The sequence below is a fragment of the Pinus tabuliformis genome, chromosome J (genome assembly GCF_031772625.1).
Source record: "Pinus tabuliformis cultivar Carrire ecotype Pingquan chromosome J, CPIR1, whole genome shotgun sequence".
Lineage (NCBI taxonomy): Eukaryota > Viridiplantae > Streptophyta > Pinopsida > Pinales > Pinaceae > Pinus > Pinus tabuliformis.
Genome location: NC_142295.1, coordinates 417,517,756 through 417,538,643, shown reverse-complemented (window position 1 = coordinate 417,538,643; position 20,888 = coordinate 417,517,756).

Sequence of the window (20,888 nt, the reverse complement as noted above, 5' to 3'; positions counted from 1 at the left end):
TTCCCATAAGGCTACCTCCGATACACTCCGCTGCCCTCTCCCGATGCGATATCCTGATTTAATCTGGGCCATTGATCTAGCCGATCCAATGGCTCCGGTGCAACGAGACTTCGTTCTTTGTTTAACTCTGTTTTCCGCCATTCCTTAGTGTTTTCCTCTGCAATGGTGTTTTCTGATAGTTAACATATATGAAGACTTAGAGGTTTCAAGATCCATTTTGGATCACGCCTTCCCACTGAAAAGCTTTTGGACCACCAAAATTTGGTTTTTAGGCATCGATCAAGTGAGGATACAGCTCCCTCACTTGTTTAACTTCTATCCATCATGCTTTGCTAGGATTTGAACCTTTGAGCCCTACTCTCAGGTACTCAACATCCCCTCAACGCATAGTTCTCACCTTCCTGTCCAGAATTGTGTCTTCTTGTAACTCATTGAGATATTTAGGCAACAAATCCCCAATAGAAGGCAACTGACTTTTCTCTTCAGGATCTTCAATCAATGAAGGTTCATACAATCTCAAGTTTTCTGCATTAATGACTGAATAGATCTACATATAAGCTGGAAAATCAAGGCAAAAAGCATTTTCACCAATTTTATCAAGTATCTTGAAAGGTCCATACCTTATTGGTTTTAGCTTCTTACCTTCACCCTGCATTCTATCTTTGTTGATGTACAGCCAGACTTGATCACCAACTTGGAAACTGTGTTCAACTCGATGCTTGTCATGTCTTGCCTTGTACTTGGCTTGACTTCTTTCCAGTTGTTCCTGTACTTCCTGGTGAATTTCCTAGATTTGTTCAATGAACTTGGTTTCTTTGTCCACATCACTGTGTCCATCAACTGCTATGTCTTTACTAAAGACAAAATCCAAGGGAGACTTTGGTATAAAACCAAAACAAGTCTCAAAAGGAGATCTCTAAGTAGAAGAGTGCTTGGCACGGTTGTAAGCATGTTGCACATAACACAAATGCTCATCCAAAAGCTTGGGATGCTTGCTGCAATAGCCTCTGAGCAACTGGATCACTGTCCTGTTGACCACTTCTGTCTGACCATTTTTTTGTGGATGAAATGTTGTGCTCTTCTTCAACCTGGTGTCCATCAACTCCCATAAACTTGACCAAAACTTCCCAACAAATCGAGAATCTCGATAAGATACAATAGAAGTGGGTAACCCAAAATGAACCCATACATTCTGAAAGAACAATTTTTCTGTTTGTTCAACTGTAACCTGTTTGTTACATGGTATCAAAATACACATTTTACTGAACCTATCCACAACAACATACAAATAATCATGACCTTTTCTAGATTTTGGCAATCCCCCAACAAAGTCCATGGAAACACTTTCCCAAGGACGAGAAGGAATTGGAAGTGGAGTGTACAAGCCTAATTTTCTATTACTGGGCTTGCTTGTAGCACACATTGTACACCCTTTGATATATCTAGAAACTGTCTCATGCATTCTTGGCCAATAACAAAATCTTTGCAATTGTGCAACTGTTTTGCTTATACCAAAATGACCTGATATGAGAGAAGTATGTGCTTCTTGGATTATGTTAACTCTTTCAGTTTGTGGAATGCATAACTTTCCCAAATGATATAAGGGTTGGTCCTTTACATAATAATCCAATTCTTCTACTTACTTGCCATGACTTAAAGTTGCATATACATCTTTAAAATCTACATCTTGAACATATTTCTCAATGTAACTTTCATGCATTACTGAGTTATGCTTAAGTATAGTAGATGCATTTATGATTGGTCTAGATAACATGTCTGCAACCTTATTGTGTATGCCCTTCTTATATCTGATGACAAGATGAAATTGTTGTAGAAAACCCATCCATCTATAATGTCTTGATCGCTGCAATTTAGTTTGTGAGTGCAAATATTGAAGTGGTTGATGATCTGTATGTATGATTGCTTCTTTACCCATTAGGTAATGTTTCCACTTTTTCACACTTTGTACTAATGCATACAATTCTTTATCATATGTGGGATAATTAACTACTGCAGAAGTAAATCTCAGAATGATAGCATATGGGTTTTCTGTGTTGCATCAACACTACTCCCATGGCATAGTTACTTGCATCTATCTCAATCTCAAATGGATGTTGAAGATCTGGCAGTGCTAGTACTGGTGCTGTACTGATTTTCTCTTTTAAGGTGTCGAAGGCTTTCTGCTGTTTGCCTCCCCACTGAAACACCTGTTTCGATCCTGTTAAATCATGTAATGGAGCTGATATCAAAGAAAAGTTAGCAATAAACTTTCTCCAGTATTGTGCTGCCCCTAGGAAACTCCTAACCTCTGTAGCAGATTTGGGTTTAGGCCAGTTCACAATGACTTCAACCTTAGAGGGATCTACCTTCAATTCACCACCCCCTACAATATGACCCAAATAATTTAAATATGTCCTGCCAAATTCACATTTTGATAGTTTTACATAGAGATTTTCTCTTTTTAAAACATCTAAAGTCTGCTTTACATGCTTCACATGGTCTTCCCATGTCTTAGTAAAAACAAGAATGTCATCTAAATAAACAATTACAAAGTCATCAATAAATGGTTTGAGTACATCATTCATAACTCTCATAAATGTAGCAGGAGCATTAGTTAAGCCAAAAGGCATAACCAACCATTCATACAGTCCTTGCTTTGTCTTGAAAGCAGTCTTCCATACATCATGTTCTGCAACGATGACCTGATGATAGCCACTTCGCAAGTCTAACTTAGAAAAGCAAATTGCTTCTTTCAATTGATCTAATAAATCATCAATACGAGGAAGATGATAATGATTCTTGATCGTTATTTTATTTAGTGCTCTATAATCAATGCACATTCTCCACGAACCATCTTTCTTTCTCACCAGCATGATTGGAGATCCACATGGTGATGTGCTTGGTCGTATAAACCCTTTATCAAGCAACTCTGTACCTGCTTCTTTATCTCTGCATTCTCTAAAGCTGACAACCTGTACATTCCAATGTTAGGTAATGGAGCATCTTGATGCAAATAAATATCATGTACTATTTCTCGCTTGGGTGGTAGACCTTTTGGTTCTTGAAATAGAACTCATACTTTGAAACAACTTTAACTAAATCAACTTTCTGTTTAGAATCACAGCCTTCAAATACATCAAATTTTTCTAGATCCTTTTCCTTCATAACCATCAATAAAAATTGCTTACTTGAATTCAAAATTCTTTTCATCTGTCTTAAGTTTATGAGAGAATAGTTATCCTTGAGTTTATGAGCTCTTACAATATATTTCATTCCATCTTTAGTGAGTTGATACTTATTTTCAACTCTATAGAAAATAGCTTTCCTATCATACAAGTATGGACTTCCCAAAACAATACCACATATATCCAATGTAACTATATCTAACTCAATCTCATCTACAAATGTTGATCCAATAGTAAACCTAAGTTTACATTGTCTCGTTACTTGTAGCTTTGTTTTATCACACACCCAACCTAATGGATATGGCTTCTCATGAGGTTTTGTTTGTAATCCCAACTTCTTTACAATTGTTTCAAAATCAAATTTACTTGTGATCCACTATCAAATAAGGTATCAATCTTGTTATGCTTGGAAATTACTCTAATACGAAAAAGCTCATTTCTTTCCCTCTCATTATTTTCATTATCAACGGATTGTGCAGAATTACTTGTGGATGGTTCAGAATCTTTACCTTTAATACCTGTGGTTGTAACTGTTGTTTCATCACCTGAATCTGATCCCAAGTCCTACTGAATAGTTGCAGCATTCTTTTTCTTCTTTCCACCGAACTTCTTAGGTCTCCGTTCTAGATGCAAAAACTAGCAATGTGCCTCATCGTGTCCTTCTTTTTTGTAATGAGTGCATGAAGGTTTATCCTTCTGTACAATGGTTTCTTTCCTCTCCTTCCATTTCAATTTCTCCTTTTCCTTACTCTTGCTTACAGAATATTTAGATGATCCCCTAATATCTGGGTTTACATTCTTACCTCTAGCTTCTATATGTGTGGCCTGAACTGATACATCATCTAAGCTAGTGGGATTAAACATGAGAATAGTATGCTTTAAATAGCTATGAAGACCACCTATATACTTCAATAAAGTCTCAGGTGAATCTAATGATATACCTAGAGTTAAAGCTCTCTTTTTGAATTCCTGAGTATAACTTTGTACAGTCTGACCCTTCAACTAACGAAGATTTTGCCAACTCATCATTGCCTGCTACATGTAAGCTAAAGGATAGAATTTCTTTTTGATAGTAGAAACAAATTCATTCCAGGTAGAAATGATTTTACCATGTTTTTGCATATCAGCTTGTGTCTTGCCTTCCCACCATACTAGTGCAGTTCCTCCAAGTTGAAGGCTAGCCAGCTGAATCTTCTTCTTTTCTGAATCAACGTTTTGTACCCTGCAATATACATCAATTTGTCTTATCCAATTATCTAGCTTTTCTGCATTGAGTTCTCCATCATAAATTGGCAAATCAAACTTCACATCTAATTTGATTAAGGAAGTTTTCTTCTTTTTCTTAGAAGAGCTAGAAGATGATGAGGATGATGAAGGTGATGATGGAGGAGATGGTGGAGGAGGCATTTCCCCTTTCCCTTTGCCTTCTAGAGGGGCAACTAGAAAGGGTTCCTTTGCTCCTTTGTCTGGTTTAGGTGTTGAAGTGCTTTCACCTCGACCCTTCTTAAATTCCAGATACATCTCTTCCACCATGGCTTGGAGTGCCTTAAAATTTTCTATAAATTGAGATTCTGATCCCAGTTTCTTCTGCCATTCACCTCTGAGAATAGACTCTTCCAATCTCTGGATTAGCCTCAACAAGTTCTCCTTCTCCTAGTCCGAGCTTTAATCTAGTTAGCATTCAAAATCCAGCACAAGCTTGTCTAACCTTAACAAAACCAAATGCTCTGATACCACTTGATCTGAAAATGAGATCTTAAATCAATATTAAGGTATTACAGACTCATGTGCAAGAATTCCTATATTAATTAGTGCAACGGATCGAAAAGATTGCAAATAATATAGACAATGAGCAGTTAGAAAACATAACAAACACACACATCAACACAAGCAAAATAATGAAGGAGTTCACTAGACTTCCTCGCTACGTCTCTTGGTCTAGCTTTCAGTGTCGACCTCTATATTAAGTCTTTAAGAACAAATTATTACAAGGGTGAGCTCAAAACAGAGTCTCAACCAACAGTGACATCAAAGAGGGATCTGCACAAAAACCTTGAGTCTAAAAGAGTGCACAGACTCTCCCCCTATCATCTTCCTCTATTCAATCTGCCTCAATCTGACTTCTTTCTCTGACTGTCTCCAACTGACCTCCCCCTTTTGTGCTGCCATTGAATGGCTTTTAAGCCTATCGCCCCTCTCTGTTTGCCTTCCCTCTTTGGTGTGGACACGTTTTGTTAAAAACACTGAAGGCACAGGAACAATTTCTTTTAGAAATGGAAGGATCGGCGGGGGCGGTGAAACCGACCGTTCGGTCTTCCTCCATACAAACCCGCCGATATAATACATATTTGGGCCTTATTTCATTTTATCAGAAATACAAAGAAATACATAGAATACATTGAAAAACCCGACAAAACGCCGCATATCGGATTTCAAATTTTATAGTGCTGCATCTATAATTCCTTTTGTGTTCGTAAAATAGCTCGTTCATCGTCCACCATCCGATCAGTGATCGATAATCTACGGCTGACGATCATTTCAGGCGGCCCACTTGCACAGAGATTACCCGCTCGAAAAAGCGGTTTTCTCTCTCCTGTGGTGTGCTACGTGTCGGTCGGTGTATGGAATTGGGCGGAGCCTCTCCAATACTGCTTACCGCCTAAAGCCTGCCCAAAATACCACTTACCACAGAACTCAATCCTTCACTGTTTTATTCATAACTCCTTCGGGTCTGCCTGTGTGAAGTCCTCCCTTTGGAAATATTGTGACGCAATAATGTGATCTCCACCGTTGGATCTGCGCGCTTGATCCAACAACGCACTTTATGTCGTTGGGTCACTGATCGCACTTCCCATAAGGTTGCCTCCGATACACTCTGCTGGCCTCTCCCGATGCGATATCCCGATTTAATCTCGGCCGTTGATCTGGCCAATCCGACAGCTCCGGTGCAACGAGACTTCGTTCTTTGGTTAACTCTGTTTTCCACCATTCCTTAGTGTTTTCCTTTGCGATGGTGTTTTCTGATAGTTAACATATATGAAGACTTAGAGGTTTCAAGATCCATTTTGGATCAACATTGCTACAATGAAGACAAAATTTGGGCATGGAGGCTGGCCACTATGACTGTCAAACATCCTTCTCCAACAGTCAACTTAGGGTTGTCAATCTGGATCTCTTGGCTGATCAGACTCTAAGCATAATAAGTCTTTCACTCCTAGCAGATTTGAAGTCCATCTCAAATATGAACTTAGGGCTCTCTATAGTAGTCACCTAACAACCCTCCTTGTGCTTGGATCACCATTCTCTATCCAAACCCTGCACTGCTTTCATCTTCAGATCTGCCCATCTTTTAGTCACCTTCTTGAATGATCTAGGGCTTCCTCATATTGTTGCTCCAACCATGGAACAATCCCATCAAAACTCTTTAGATATGCCCTCATCTAGGGATTTCCAACTCATTATTGTTCAAGCACTTCATATACTTCTAGATATGCCAAGATTTAGGGCTCTAAGTCTACCCTCACATAGGGATTCTTTGCTACAATCAACAGTCCATGACTGATTGTCCTTAGGTTCTTAACATCATTGTCTTCACTTCATCTCAAGGCTTCCTTCATACTTTTGTTCCTCATGCCTCTCTTTACTTGGGCAACATTCTTTAGCCCACTATACATAGCCTCCCAGGTCTATGGTACTAAACCAATTCTTCCAAGTTTCACGGTTTATGCACAATTCATGATACTAGAGGGATAGAACATTATGAGAATATTGTGTTGAGGTAGAAGCCCTAATCTAGGGCGTATCCAACACTATCCTAATCCTTTAGGATAGATCTGTCACTTAGGCTCTTACTGCCTTCCTTTAGCTCTATTCCATACTCCATGTTAGCCTTCCTTCCTGCCCTAAATCTCACACTTCTGTAGAGTGTTTCAGCCTCCCTAATATGGTGACTATAACCACAAAGATAAGTCCACAAGCATACAACCTCATCTCAATGTTAAGTTCTGCTCCTTCCTGGCTTTCTCTCTAGAAAATATGTAACAATTATAGTGCAGGATCTTGAGGATTGAAGAACCATGGAAGGATACCTAACTAGGCTTGTAGATATGTTGTCCTAAGCCTTTAGGAACAAATCTCCAACATTGGGAATCCATTCTCCTTGGCACCGAAACCATTGACAACCTTTCCATAGATAGATCTAGCCTTACCCTTTATATGCACTTGTCATCTACAACAAGGGATTGACCCTTTGAATCAGGTCAATGATTGTCTTTCTAGCCTTGGAATAGCCCTCAACTCGGCCAGACGAACCATCCTTTACCTACAATGCACCTGGAGACTCTTGGGTGCCTTTTCCATGAGCAAAGCAGGGCTCAGGGATTCCTCTTTCTATGGCTCAACCCTCTTCACAGTGTTGATTTCTGGTATCATCGGATGTGCTCTAAACCTCAAAATTTGTAGGAAGGCTTGGACACATGTATTCCAAAATACCCAGAAATAGTTTTGGGAAATTCCACTCGGAATTAGTTTTATTAAAATAATTAATTATTTTTAATGGGTGCCTAAGTATAAACTTAAGAAATTAAAATAATTAAAGGGTATTAATCTAATTGTGGGTGAAAATTCTAGAAGAAGATGAGGATCAAGCCAAAATGATCTAAGCCATTAATTAGGATCTAATATGGGCCGTTGGTTCTCAACATAAATATTTTAAGGGGAGACTTGAGGGGCATTTAGAAGATACATCGAGTTGAGATCAGAAGATCGAATTTCTAAAGCAGAGCAGCTACTGGAGAGAAATTTGAAGTGATCTTTTGTAGTGAGGGGCAAAGTTATTATCCGATGGGGAGTTTTTCCTAGGCTGAAGAGTACAAGGCAGAGCGCACAGAACGACATCTAGAGAGGCTGACACTGAACCATGCAGAGCTGACACAGGGGTAGTGCAAATCCTGAAGGGAGGTTGAATTACTGCCAAGGAAATCGAGTTTCAGAAGTCGGGAGTCGAGGTGTGAGACTGAGAGGCTGAGAGCTGAAGTTTCAGCCAGCAAAGGGTCAGAAGGAGGAGCAGTGTAGTCCCCATCAAAGGTGACACAGAGACTGTGTGGGGTTGACGCAGTTCTGCGCAGAGGATGATGTAGTTCTGCACAGAGGCCGATGCAGAAGGGACGCAAAGGATCTCTTCCAGTAGATCAGAGTTGGATCTTCTAGTGACAGGGTGAGATCATCTCACTATTTCATTTTATCTAGTTTCTCTCTGTATCAGATAGCCAGTTGGTCATCCAACAAATTGTACTCAGAATTACTACTGCTTAATAATAATTCCCACACTGGCTTTTTCCGGGGACATTTGTCCAAAAATAATTGTGTAGATGTGTTGTATTTCTTTCTTGCTCAGTTTCCTTTTTCCGCATTTTTTATTTAAATGGTGAAGACTACAATGTATTAGTTTTAGTGTTTACTGTAGGAAATAGTAAAAAAAATTGTTCAGTAATTAACAAATAGAAGAAAAATAATCAGTTAATGCAGTAGAAATTTGGACTTCCAAATTTTCACATGGTATCAAAGCTGCAGGTCAAACAAGAGAGGAGAGCAGGAAGAACCCAACACTGAAGGAAGAAGGGAAGTCGAAGTGCCGCATAGGCATAAAATCGAATCCATAAAGGGATTGCACAGTTCAGGCCAGGGGGCAAGATTTTTGTGGTAAATCTCTCTCTGAGTGAGTCGATAGAGAGGTAGGGTTTCCATATCGAGATTTGTGAGCAGTAGAGGGAGAAATGCAGCAAAATCTTTAGCGAAGAGGGGTTCCTGGTGTGATGCAATTTTCTACAGGCAGTTGCTAGGCAGAAAGACGTTGGAAGAAAGAAGAGACACTTGAGAGAATTTATTCCTCAGAGAATTCCTAGCTAGGGAATTTGAATTCTCATTTGCTGAGCATTAACAGGAGAGAGGAGGTAATTAAACTTTTTCGATTAGCAAATATGGCAGCTAGTGGATTGAGAGATCAGGACAGGTTGGATGGGGCATCCAACTATGTGATCTGGAAGGAAAGGATGTCGTGTCGTCTGGATGAACATTTTCTCAAGACCTATTTCGACAGTGGGATAGTTATGCCCGTGGATCCAGATCCACTAAAAAAGTACAAGGAATAGATGGAAAAGACAAAGAGAATGATCATCGATGGAGTGAAGAATCATATAGTCTGTCACATCGTTGGCAGAGGGATTGCCAAGGAGATGTGGGATGCCTTGTCGACGCTATATCAGGGATCTTTCGAGCAACGGAAGATGTACTTAGAGCAGAAAATGAGGTCCACGCAGATGTAGAAGGGGGGACACATTGATTAGTTCCTTGCAAAGCTTCAGGAGACCTGAGATGAGCTAGTAGTTGTGGGGTCTACATCTCAGTCTTTCGAGATGGTAAGAATGGCCCTTAACTCAATTTCAGAGGAGTGGCAAGTATTTGTCCAAAGCATCCTAGGCAGGGAGAACTTGTGAGACTAGGAAGGAATGTGGGCAACTCTTAAGCAAGAGGAGCTGAGGCGATACTTAGTCAAGTGTAAAATTGATGGAAGCAACAACAGTGGGTCGAAGCCCAAGGAGGAGGAAGACAATGCAACCCTCACATCCAAGGGGCAGCAAGAGTAGCTAAGGTGGAAGAAGGACGTCTCAAATATTAAATGCTTCAGGTGTGGTGAATTCGGTCACTATGCAAAACACTATCCTCTCAAGAAGAAGGAAAAAGATGAGAAGCATGATATGAACGCTGCACCCACGAAGATCGAGGAGGAAGACTTTGTCATGAAAGCCCAGATACCTCTAGGAGGGAGGTGGGGTGATCTAGAACTGTAATTTGAAAGGACTGCAGATGGGCAGGATCCTTGAGGAGCCCAGCTCTCGGATAAATTCCTTGCTACTGGAGCTCAGATCAGAAGTAGTAGGATGGACCAGTGTCAGTTGGTGCAGAGGAGTGCCATAGACTAAGTAGCGCAGAGTAGAGTTGGCAGCAGTGCAGTTGGCACAAAGCAGAGGTCAGCAACAACACAAAGGCTTCAGAGGGTCAACATAGAGACTAGCAGCAGTCAGACTCCAACAACGAGATGCATCATACTAAACACTTGTTTAGTAATTTGGGATGCTTTTTCGTTGTTGATGTAGTAGCAACAACAATTGGAGAAGGTTACAGTGCAGATGCAGTGTTGGCAGTGGCGGTGCCAGCAACAACACGAATGCAAAATTTGAGAGGGAGTTGCAGTACAGATGCAGTGTTGGCAATGGCAGTGTCAATAATAGTATAGATGCAACATTTGCGCAGTAGTTGGTAGGAAGTGATGTCAAACATCAGCAACACAGAGGGAGATGTTACAGAACAAGGTGATGCTTCAGCAGGGTGCATTACTAGAGCACATTCCTCACTAAGAGGGAGCGTTGATTTTTGGTAGCATCAGATGTGCTCTAGGCCTCAAAATTTGCGGGGAGGCTTGGACACATGTATTCCACAACACTCAGGAATCGTTTTTGGAAATTCCATCCAGAATCAATTTTATTAAAATAATTAATTATTTTTAATGGGTTCCTAAGTCTAAACTTAGGAAATTAAAATAATTAAAGGGTATTAATCTAACTATGGGTGAAATTTCTAGAAGAAGACGAGGATCAAACCAAAATGATCTGAGCCATTGATTAGGACCTAATCTGGGCCATTGATTCTCAACAGAAATATTTTAAGAGGAGGCTTGAGGGGCATTTGGAAGATACATCGAGTCGAGATCAAAAGATTGAATTTCTGAAGGAGAGAAGCTGCCGAAGAGAAATTCGAAGTGATATTTTGCAGTGAGGCGCAGAGTTAGTATCTGGTGGGGATTTTTTCCTGGGCCGGAGAGTACAAGGTAGAGAGGGCAGAACGACGTCCAGAGAGACTGAAGTTGGGTCACGCAGAGCTGACGCAGGGGCAACGTAGAGCCTGAAGAGAGGTCAAATTCCCGCTGAGGAAATCGAGTTTCAGAAGCCAGGAGATGGGGTTTGAGACTAGGAGGCTGAGAGATGAAGTTTCCAGCCAGCAAAGGGTCAGAAGGAGGAGCAACGCAATCCCCAACAAAGGTGACCTAGAGACTATGTGGGGTTGACGCAATTTTGTGCAGAGGCTGACGCAAAAGGGACGCATCGGCTCTCTTCCAGTAGATCAGAGCCGGATCTTCCAGTGACAGGGTGAGATCATCTCACTATTTCATTTTGTCCAGTTTCTCTCTGTATTGGATAGCCAGTTGGGCATCTAATGAATTGTACTCATAATTACTATTACTTAATAATAAAACCCTCAGCTGCTGCACCGATTTTCCCACACTAGATTTTTCCAGGGGCATTTATCCAAAAATAACTATGCAGATGTGTTGTATTTCTTTCTTGCTCAATTTCATTTTTCCACATTTTTTATTTAAATGGCGAAGGCTTCATTATATTAGTTTCGGTGTTGTGTTCGGTAATTAACAAATTGAAGAAACGTAATCCATTGCTGCAGTAGAAATTTGGGCTTCCAAATTTTCACACATAGTGTTGCAAACCTTCTCCTCTACACCACAGGGATATTGACACTAGCCATTTGAGCTCCTCATTGTCCCATCTCTCTACTCAACTGTCACCTAATGATGATTTCCCTTGGTATCAACTCTAGCTTGCTTTTAACCTTGCTCGACCCTCAAGCTAGGGAATTCCAAGACTACATCTCAGTCTCCTTCAATGATCAAGAAAGATCCTCTTCACTTGATTATCTAGCCCTTTCTAAGGCCTCACTTAAATATATTTCTCCTAGGCCTTCTTTGGAATCCTTTAGATCTTAGAAGATTTATCCACTTAGACTTAAGATTTAATTTTTCATTTTAATTTCCTTTTAGAATTTTAAACCCCATTTGGGTCTAAAACCCCTTCACTTAGGTATTTTTCCCACAAACTTATTTTGTGACCAAACTCACACAAACCCTAGATCTATGCCTGTGGAATACCTCCCAAGCTACACATTTCAATAGGTACCACCAATAATAGTGGCAAGGGACTGAAAGTAGAGGAGGAGGAGAACGTAACTCTTGCAGGTAAAGGTAAAGCGAATAAGGGTCCCAGTTAGGGACATGACTCTAAAGAAGAGAAGAAGAAAAAGGACACATCGAAGGTCAAGTGCTTCGGTTGTTGTGAGTTTGGTCACTATGTCACCCAATTCCCAAAGAGGAAGAAGGACAAAAAGAGGAAGCATACAACTTCGGCAAAGATTGATGACTTGTCCTCCAAATTGGAGGATGCGTTTGCTACATTTGCAACATTATCTCTAGATGGAGAAGGAGTATGATGCTCCAATATGCCAGATTAGGCAAGGTCCATGGGAAGAGAAGCAAGAGGTATAGATCTAGCCATGGAGGGCTTGATCAGTAGATCATATCTAGTTGTTGTTATTCCTCACATGGATCAATACCTTTGCTATGAGAGGCCACAGTAGGAAAGTGATAGGAGGAACAGTCGTGATACGGGAGGTACACGAGTTTAGTGTCATCAAGGCACAGTCAGATACTCGAGAGACAATTGTAGTGCTAGAGCCCAGCGTAGTCAGATACTCGGGAGACAGTTGCAGAGCCAGAACCAGACATAGTCAGTTACTTGAGAGAGTGCAAAACCATCTAGGAGCAGTCAAATGCTCAAGGGACAATCACAAATCTAGTTGCAATGACACAGGCAATGTGAATTGGATAATTGTAGAGAGAAAGGTGTGGTTCCAGCCAACGAGATTTCCCATTGATTTATAGTGGGAGATCGAGACTTAGAGGGAGTGTAGCTTCAGAGGGAACAATCCTATTGATCTTCAAGTTCTGAGCATATTAGTACATGCAGTTGCAGTAGCACAAAGACAGTGCAAAATCATCCACAATGTGAAATCAAAGTATGCACAATAGCATGGTGGATAGTCACTAGTTTATTCACAATGATTTCTAGTGATAGGGAGTTAGCTCAGTTTGAAGAGGTGAAGGAAGGAGGTATAACAGATGTCGGACACCGATAACATGGAGCAAATTGGCTATAACATGTTCCCACAGAGTAACAGGTGGCTGATATACTCATGAAAGCTCTAGGGAGGGCCAAGTTCGTCTACTTCAAAGAACAAATGGGTATAGTGGAGAACACCTTCATCACTAAGAGGGAGTGTTAGTTTGTGGTAAGACAGGTGTTCTAGTCTCTATGATGTCTACAAGGCTAAGGAACACGAGATCTCTAAAACCTAGAAAGGTTTCTCATGACAAGACTCAAAAGTGCCTTAATTAAATTAATTAGCCAATAATTTAATTATTTCCTAAGTCTAACTTGGGGAAGTTGGTTAATTAAAGTTAATTAATTAAGGTAATTCAAGATCTTACAAGACATTAGCAGGATATATATTCCATTCTAGGTGATGACATGCAATGTGATGACATGCTACAAAAGATCTTGAAAGACATTGGAGGGAGAGATATTCCATTCTAGGTGATAACATGTTGTCAAATATCTTGCAAGACACTAGAGGGAGAGATATTCCATTCTAGGTGATGACATGTTGCCAAATATCTTGCAAGACATTGGAGGGATAGATATTCCATTCTAGGTGATGACATGCAATTTCTTCTCTATGTGGGCCATGTTGTGTGTAATTTCTTCTCTCTATGGCCACTTGTTCAAATCAAGAGGGGTGTTGAAAATTGGGGTGCAATGTCTTCTCTCTCTATCCTTCTACTCAAATTTGGGGGAGATGTTGAATCTTCACTTTTAGCCACATACAACTTTGTATTGTATCATTATTATACCTGTAGGCTTGGTTGAGGCTAACATTGTAGTTTTAGTATACATGGACCCAAAAACTCCAATGGGGAAAACACTCTATCTTTGAGTTGGGTATTTATAAACCTACTCTTAATTGTATTTATCATTGAAATTATTTATACTTTCATAATAAAGTAAATAGGAGAGTAACTTTACAATTATGGTTTTCCTTTATTCTTCATTTATAACTCTTTATGCATATAGACCCTTTATATTAGCTACTTCACTTTTATTGTAAACACCCCATTTTATTTGCCTATGGGAAAATACATTATGGCTTTCCACACACTATGTTCTTCCTCCAATCTTTCACTAATGATTCATAACTCAATTTACTCAACATGTTTCTAATGACATATTTGCCATTTTATAGTTATTTATGGAGAAAAGGTAATGTGAGTTTTTTCATTATCTCATTCAATCGGTACCAAATCCTAATACATTCTATTGGGAATATGCTTAAGTTTAGGGTTATAAATAATCAAGCATGCATACCCAATATGGGTTAGGAGCAAGGGTTAAGATCTTGGGGAGGCAATCACAACAATACAAGTTGTGATATTTTTATGTTATGTGAATTTCATAAATATACATGAAAAGAATGTATAGAGTCAAAAGTAATAATCACATAAAGAGTTTTGTTTATAATTATTACTTACTCTCTTGAAAACAACTAAAAACATCTTAGTAAATAATGTATTATCTTAATTAAACTATCAATAAACAAATCTAAATTTACCTTAGAACAATATAACACACGAGAAGTGAAAACATAGATAAACAAACCATGTAATAGGAGAAGAAGATACTACTGGAGATCATTCACAATATTTGTTGGAACTTCTAAGGGCATTAATTCATGGTATAGAAAACAAGTTTGACTTCAACAATACCACACTAGAGCTGAAATACTCATGGAGAGAACCAATGACTTCGTTGAAAAAAAGAAAGAATTTTAGTGAGTCTCCAAAGGACATCAACACATGTATGTAAATGAAACATGTAAGAAAAGGAAAAGATATTATGGGAATCATCTAGATCTTTGTCCGTACCTTATAAGAGCATCAATTCTTGCTAAATAGATATTGAGTTCCTCTTAAACAATGCCAAACAAGAAGTTGAAATACATTTGAATCACAATTGAAGTATACATTTCTACAGTGAGTACCAATAACTTCATTAAAAGAAACATTATATTAATGTACACAAATGACCAAATTAGGTCAATGGAACTCAAAACACCTCAACCAACAATGGCATATGGGAGTATGGGAGTCTCTAAGATATCCATTAAAAAATAAATCGGAATATAAAAAAATAATCTCAATAAATAACAAAAACCATCAAATAAATAAATAAATAAGTTAAATCTAAATAGATATATCCTAGACGATGAAGAATAGACTAGGCTCTAGGTGAAAAAGAAAAGACACTACAATAGCATAGAGAATTGGTTAAATAATGGAGGAAGGCCAAGAAAGAATTTGATCCTAATATGCATCAAAATAAATGGAAGAATTGGGTACCATGTGAAAGCTACAATATTGAGTCCAATGATGTCTTTTGAAAAGTGAGATAGATTAAAAGTGCTAGGATGAGAAATATTATGGGGAAGTTGGGTGTTTTCTATTAAAGTTCTCTTAAAATCAAAGTTTAATAAATTCCTGGTGGAAGATAAAAATATCACAATAAACTTCTAATTACAGGAGAAAAATATATTTAGTTAAAACAAATATTTGAATCCAAAATAACCTTAATCAAAAGATCTTCCCTTTTGCTACAAATTTAAGTATATTTTGTATATTAATCAATTTCTTTTAAACTACTTTACCCTTTATTTTACATTCAAATATTTCAACTAATTTAATAAATTTATATAAAAAAACAGAATTAAATGAATAAATTTATATCTCAACAAAAAATACAAAATTAAAGTCTATGAGCAAAGTTGGAATCTAAAAAGATGACAAGTCAAGATATAAGTCCCGTTGGTTTTTTATGAGAACAATACTGAAATGTACAGTAACATGTCGAGAACGCTAATACATATTCCAAAATACACAGTTGAGCACTTTAGGCTCTTTTTAGCAATGGATATGCATTTAAAATTTAAATGAATGAATTTGTAGTTAACTCAAGGGTTAGATATGGCAGGTTGTTTTTACGTACGCTGATTTTAATAAAGGGTCTTAAATTGTGAAAATGAAAATCAAATAGGGATTGGGGTGGAAGGGGTATTTGGAAATAGGTATTAAATGGTGATATGGGTATTTGGGTTTTATATGTATCAAAGTTATAAAAAGCTGGGTAATTTTATTAGAAATTTATATTTGGATAGGATTTTAATTAGAAAAAATTAGAAATATTTATCAATATTTAGTGAAATTAGGATATTCATTAATATCTTACAAACTAAATTATGTCACAAGTTCAATAAGTGAAAACTTTGTAAGATATGAGAGATAATAATAATTTATGTACCTAGAAAATAGCTAATATTTATTGATACATGAATTTAAACTATCGAAAGAAAAGAAAAAAGTTAGATTAAATGAGATAAGTTGCAAATTGCAATATTTAAAGTTAGGTATGGAATAACATATTAAATAAATATAGAAATTTAAAGTGTTAAAAATACATATTTCTTAAATTATTTTGAGACCTAAAATATTGGAAAGATAACGGCTATGTTGAAAGTGTCTTTCCGTGAGATGACAAATTTCAAAAATATAGTTTCACTTAAAATGTTACACAAATAAATAAAATAATTCATTCAATTATTCACCATTAGGGACATAGTTGTCCAAAAATGAGTTTGTAATCTTTGTGATGATATGAATGTTTCCTCAAATATTGTTGAGGACATTGGTCCACCAATGTCTCCAAAAGATTTGGTAATCATTTTCCATGTTTCTGCCCACAAACATTTCATCTTATATTATAAAATTACAAAAATATAAGAAAATAGCTTCTCTTCTAACCTAGGCCACAAAAGAGCTAGCATTCATTATAGAACTAAAGGCCACTTATTAGCCGTGATAGCATTATAGTGCAAATATTATATTATGAATATTTAATTTGGTCAAAGTGGTTTTATGCAAATAGTTTTGGGCAAACCATTGTTTGTTTTGTAAAAATGGGTTCTATGTACCTTAACCCTATTTAAAGGCAACTAATGAAGAAAGTGAAGCAACCTACAATTTTGATACTTCATGTACATGTCTTATTGACTTCTCCTTTTCTTTTTGTTGCTTTCTTTTGCTTGTTTTTTCTTATCAGTTGGTATTAGAGCTTAGAGACATGTCCATTGAAGGTGAAAATCCTCGAGAGGAGATAACTTGTAGATTACTCCTCCAAACAAGAGCTTCATTGTGTAATGGAGTTGGAATGGCTTGGCATGTCTTACTTCTCTGGGAAAAATATAGGGAATCACCAACAAAGTAGACCTTCAAAGAAGGTAGTCATAGGAATAGGTTGCAGATTGCAGTGGATGTTTCATTTGGTCACAAAGTTCCTCATGTCCATTTTCATATGGAAAAATAAAGTTAATCGAGACAAATAATGTTGGAGTAGGGCGTTGAACATACACTTGGGAAAGGGGCATAATACTTATGGGAGTGTATACCAATGTGATACTCATTGAAGAAGTAGAAAACACAAAAAATGTCAAAGGAGTTGGCTAATTTTCTCCTAAAATTGATTTGTCGTTATTGTGATTTTGCATTCACTAGAAGTTTAAAACCATAGACCTGGACACTCCTAAGAGAACCTAATAACAACTTAAGTATCCAAATGCTACAAGATCCCAAGTCCATACTACTACAACCTCCATAGAAGTTTCAAGAAAGATCTTCTTTACCATGCTATCTAAACACTACAACTGCACAAATCTAAATGCATAGGGTTTGTAGAAATTAGTGTAGACATAGGAAGAGAAGCACACAAGGGTTAAAACCCAGTTCGATTTACACCTAGTTCTAGTTCTTCAGTTTATTTCTCTGTCTATTTGAGTTCGTAGATTTTCCAGAGATGGTCGCAACAAGATTGAGAGATCAGGACAGGTTGGATGGAGCCTCAAACTTTGGAGTCTAGAAGGCCAAGATGTTGTTTCTATTCAGTGAGTATGGCTTGAAGGAGTTTTCTACAATAGTTACTACTCTACCTATAGATCCCATCCAGTTTCATGAGTATAGGAGGGACAATGCCAAAGTAAAGAAGATGATTCATGATGGAGTCAGGGATCATATTGTACCACATATTGCTAAGAAAGGGACAACAAAGGAAATGTGGGATGCCAACATGAAACTGTACCAAGATCCTTAAGAAAGCAGGTAATTGATCCTCAAGTAGAAGTTGAGGACCATCAAGCAGAATAAGGGAAAAGACGTGACTTCCTATCTCACCATAGTTCGGTCTGCCAGAGATGAACTAGCTGCAGTTGGACAGAAAGCCACTAATGATGAGCTAGTGCGTATAGAACTCAACGAGCTCTCCAAGGAATGGCAAATGTTTTTCCAAGTGATTTCAGGATGAGACAAGCTTCTAGAATGGGATTGGCTATGGAGTGACTTCACTTAGAAGGAGCTAGGGCTCAACTTTGTTGATGGTACCACTAGCAATGGTAAGGTACCGAAGGTTGAGAAGGAACAAGAGAACGTTGCCTTAACAAGTAAAAGAAAAGTGAAGAAGGGGTCCAGCAAGGGACCTAGCTCGAAAGAAGAGAAGAACAAGATGAAGGACCTACCAAAGGTCAAGTGCTATGGCTGTCACGAATTTGAACATTATGTTAGTGACTTCCCATTGAGAAAGAAGAAGGGCAAGAAGCAAGTTGTAGCTTCAGCAGATGCAGATGAGCTCTCTAGCAGGATGCAACAAGAGTTCGCATTTGATCACTTTCCTGACTAGCTCAACTTCGTAGGGTGTCGGGTACATAGACAGTGGAGCGTCATTTCATATGAAAATAGTTAGGGAGAACTTCTCTAGTTATAAGGAGGAGGACATCAAGTTCCAGATTCAGATGGGGAACAAGTCCAAGTGCACTCCAATAGCACGAGGGACTGTTCAATTTCAGAGGGAGAATGACAAGCATATACCTATCCATGATGTGTTGCATGTGCCAAACTTGGGGATGAACTTGAACTTTGTATCAATCCTTCAGGACAAAGAGTACGTTTTTCTCTTTAGAGGGACTAAGGTGTTGTCGAAGCACAAATATTGAAGGTCACCAATAGCAGTTGGGGTGAGGAGTGACCAATTATACAAGTTGTAGTTGGATACGCCTAAGGCACTAGTTAGCAGCAGCAGTTTGAGAGACCAGGGGGAGCTATGGCGTATGAGGATGGGCCATATTCATCATGTAGCACTTAGACTACTTCATGAGATGGTGACAGGTGTTCTGGAGGTGAGCACAAAGCACAGTGACATATGCAGAGGATGTGTAATGGGGAAGTTTTTCAAGGTATCCTTTTCAAGGAGTGACAGTAGATCACAAGGTCTAATAGACTGTGTACATTTAGACATATGTGGGCTAATGTCTATGAGATCTCTCATAGGGTATGAGTACTTTTGTACTTTTATCAATGATTTCTCCAGGAAGACCTAGATCTATTTCTTGAAGACCAAGGATGAGGTCTTCAATCACTTTCAAGAGTATAAGGCTCTAGTGGAGAATGTGACAAGTAGAAAGATCTAGACTCTTTGGTCAGATAACGGAAGGGAATATAGCGGCGGGGAGTTCCAGGAGTTTTGTACCAGGGAAAGAATCAAGAGAGAGTGGATAGTTCCTTACAACCCGCAGCAGAATGGGGTTACTGAGATGAAAAACAGGTCAATTTCGGAGGCAACAAGAGTGATGTTGTATCACTAAGATATCCTACACTATCTCTGGGTAGAGGCTGTTGATTTGGGGTAGCATCGGATGTGCTCTAAGCCTCAAATTGTGCAGAGAGGCTTGGGCAGAGGTATTCCAAAGAACCCAAAAAGCGTCTTGGGAAATTCCACCCAGAAGTTATTTTATTAAAATAATTAATATTTTTAATGGGGTTCCTAAGTCTAAACTTAGGAAAATTAAAATATTAATGGGTATTATCTAATCAGGGGTGAAACTTCTAGAAAAAAGCCATGGATCAAGCCAAAATGATCTGAGCCTTTGATTAAGGTTTAATCTAGGCTTTTGGTTGTCCAACATGAAGATATAAGAAGGGGCTTGAGGGTCATTTGGAAAACACACAGAGAGATAGAGAAAATCATTTTTCTGAAGTGAGAAGTTCTCAGGAGGAAAAATCGATTGAGGAGATCTCTTGCAGTAGAGGGGTAGGGATAGCAGCTTCTGGAGAGAGAGATTCTTAGCTGGAGATACATCAACAGAGAGAGGTAGTAAGTGATCCAAAAGCCTTGATGCAGAGGCTAATGCAGCGCCAGAAGGGCCACACAGAACCAGTGCAAAGGGAGAGAGAGGAGTTTGAAATCTGCAAAGGAATTTAACTTTCAGAAGTCGAGCGCCAGGGTGTGAGATCAGGAGGCAGAAATCAAATTTCCTAGGCAGAGAAGTGATGCAGCACCCAGAGAGCTTGGCGCTGGGCTGATGCAGACAATGCGCAAAGGCAGCCAGAAAAGCTAGGGGGCAGTCAGTTTGGGGTTGGATGAGCTAGGATTTCTCAATGATTGAGTGAGGTAAAACTCACAAAGCTTTTGCCAGTATTTCTCTCTGTAACTGAATAACCCTGTGAGGTATTTAGTGATGTATTCAGATTTTTCTACTGCTTAATAATAATAAACTCTCAGAGCTACTGCACCAGTTTTCCTGCATTGGGTTTTTCCGGGGAATTTTGTCCAAAAATAACTGTGTCCTATGTGTTTCTATTTTCCTTGCTCA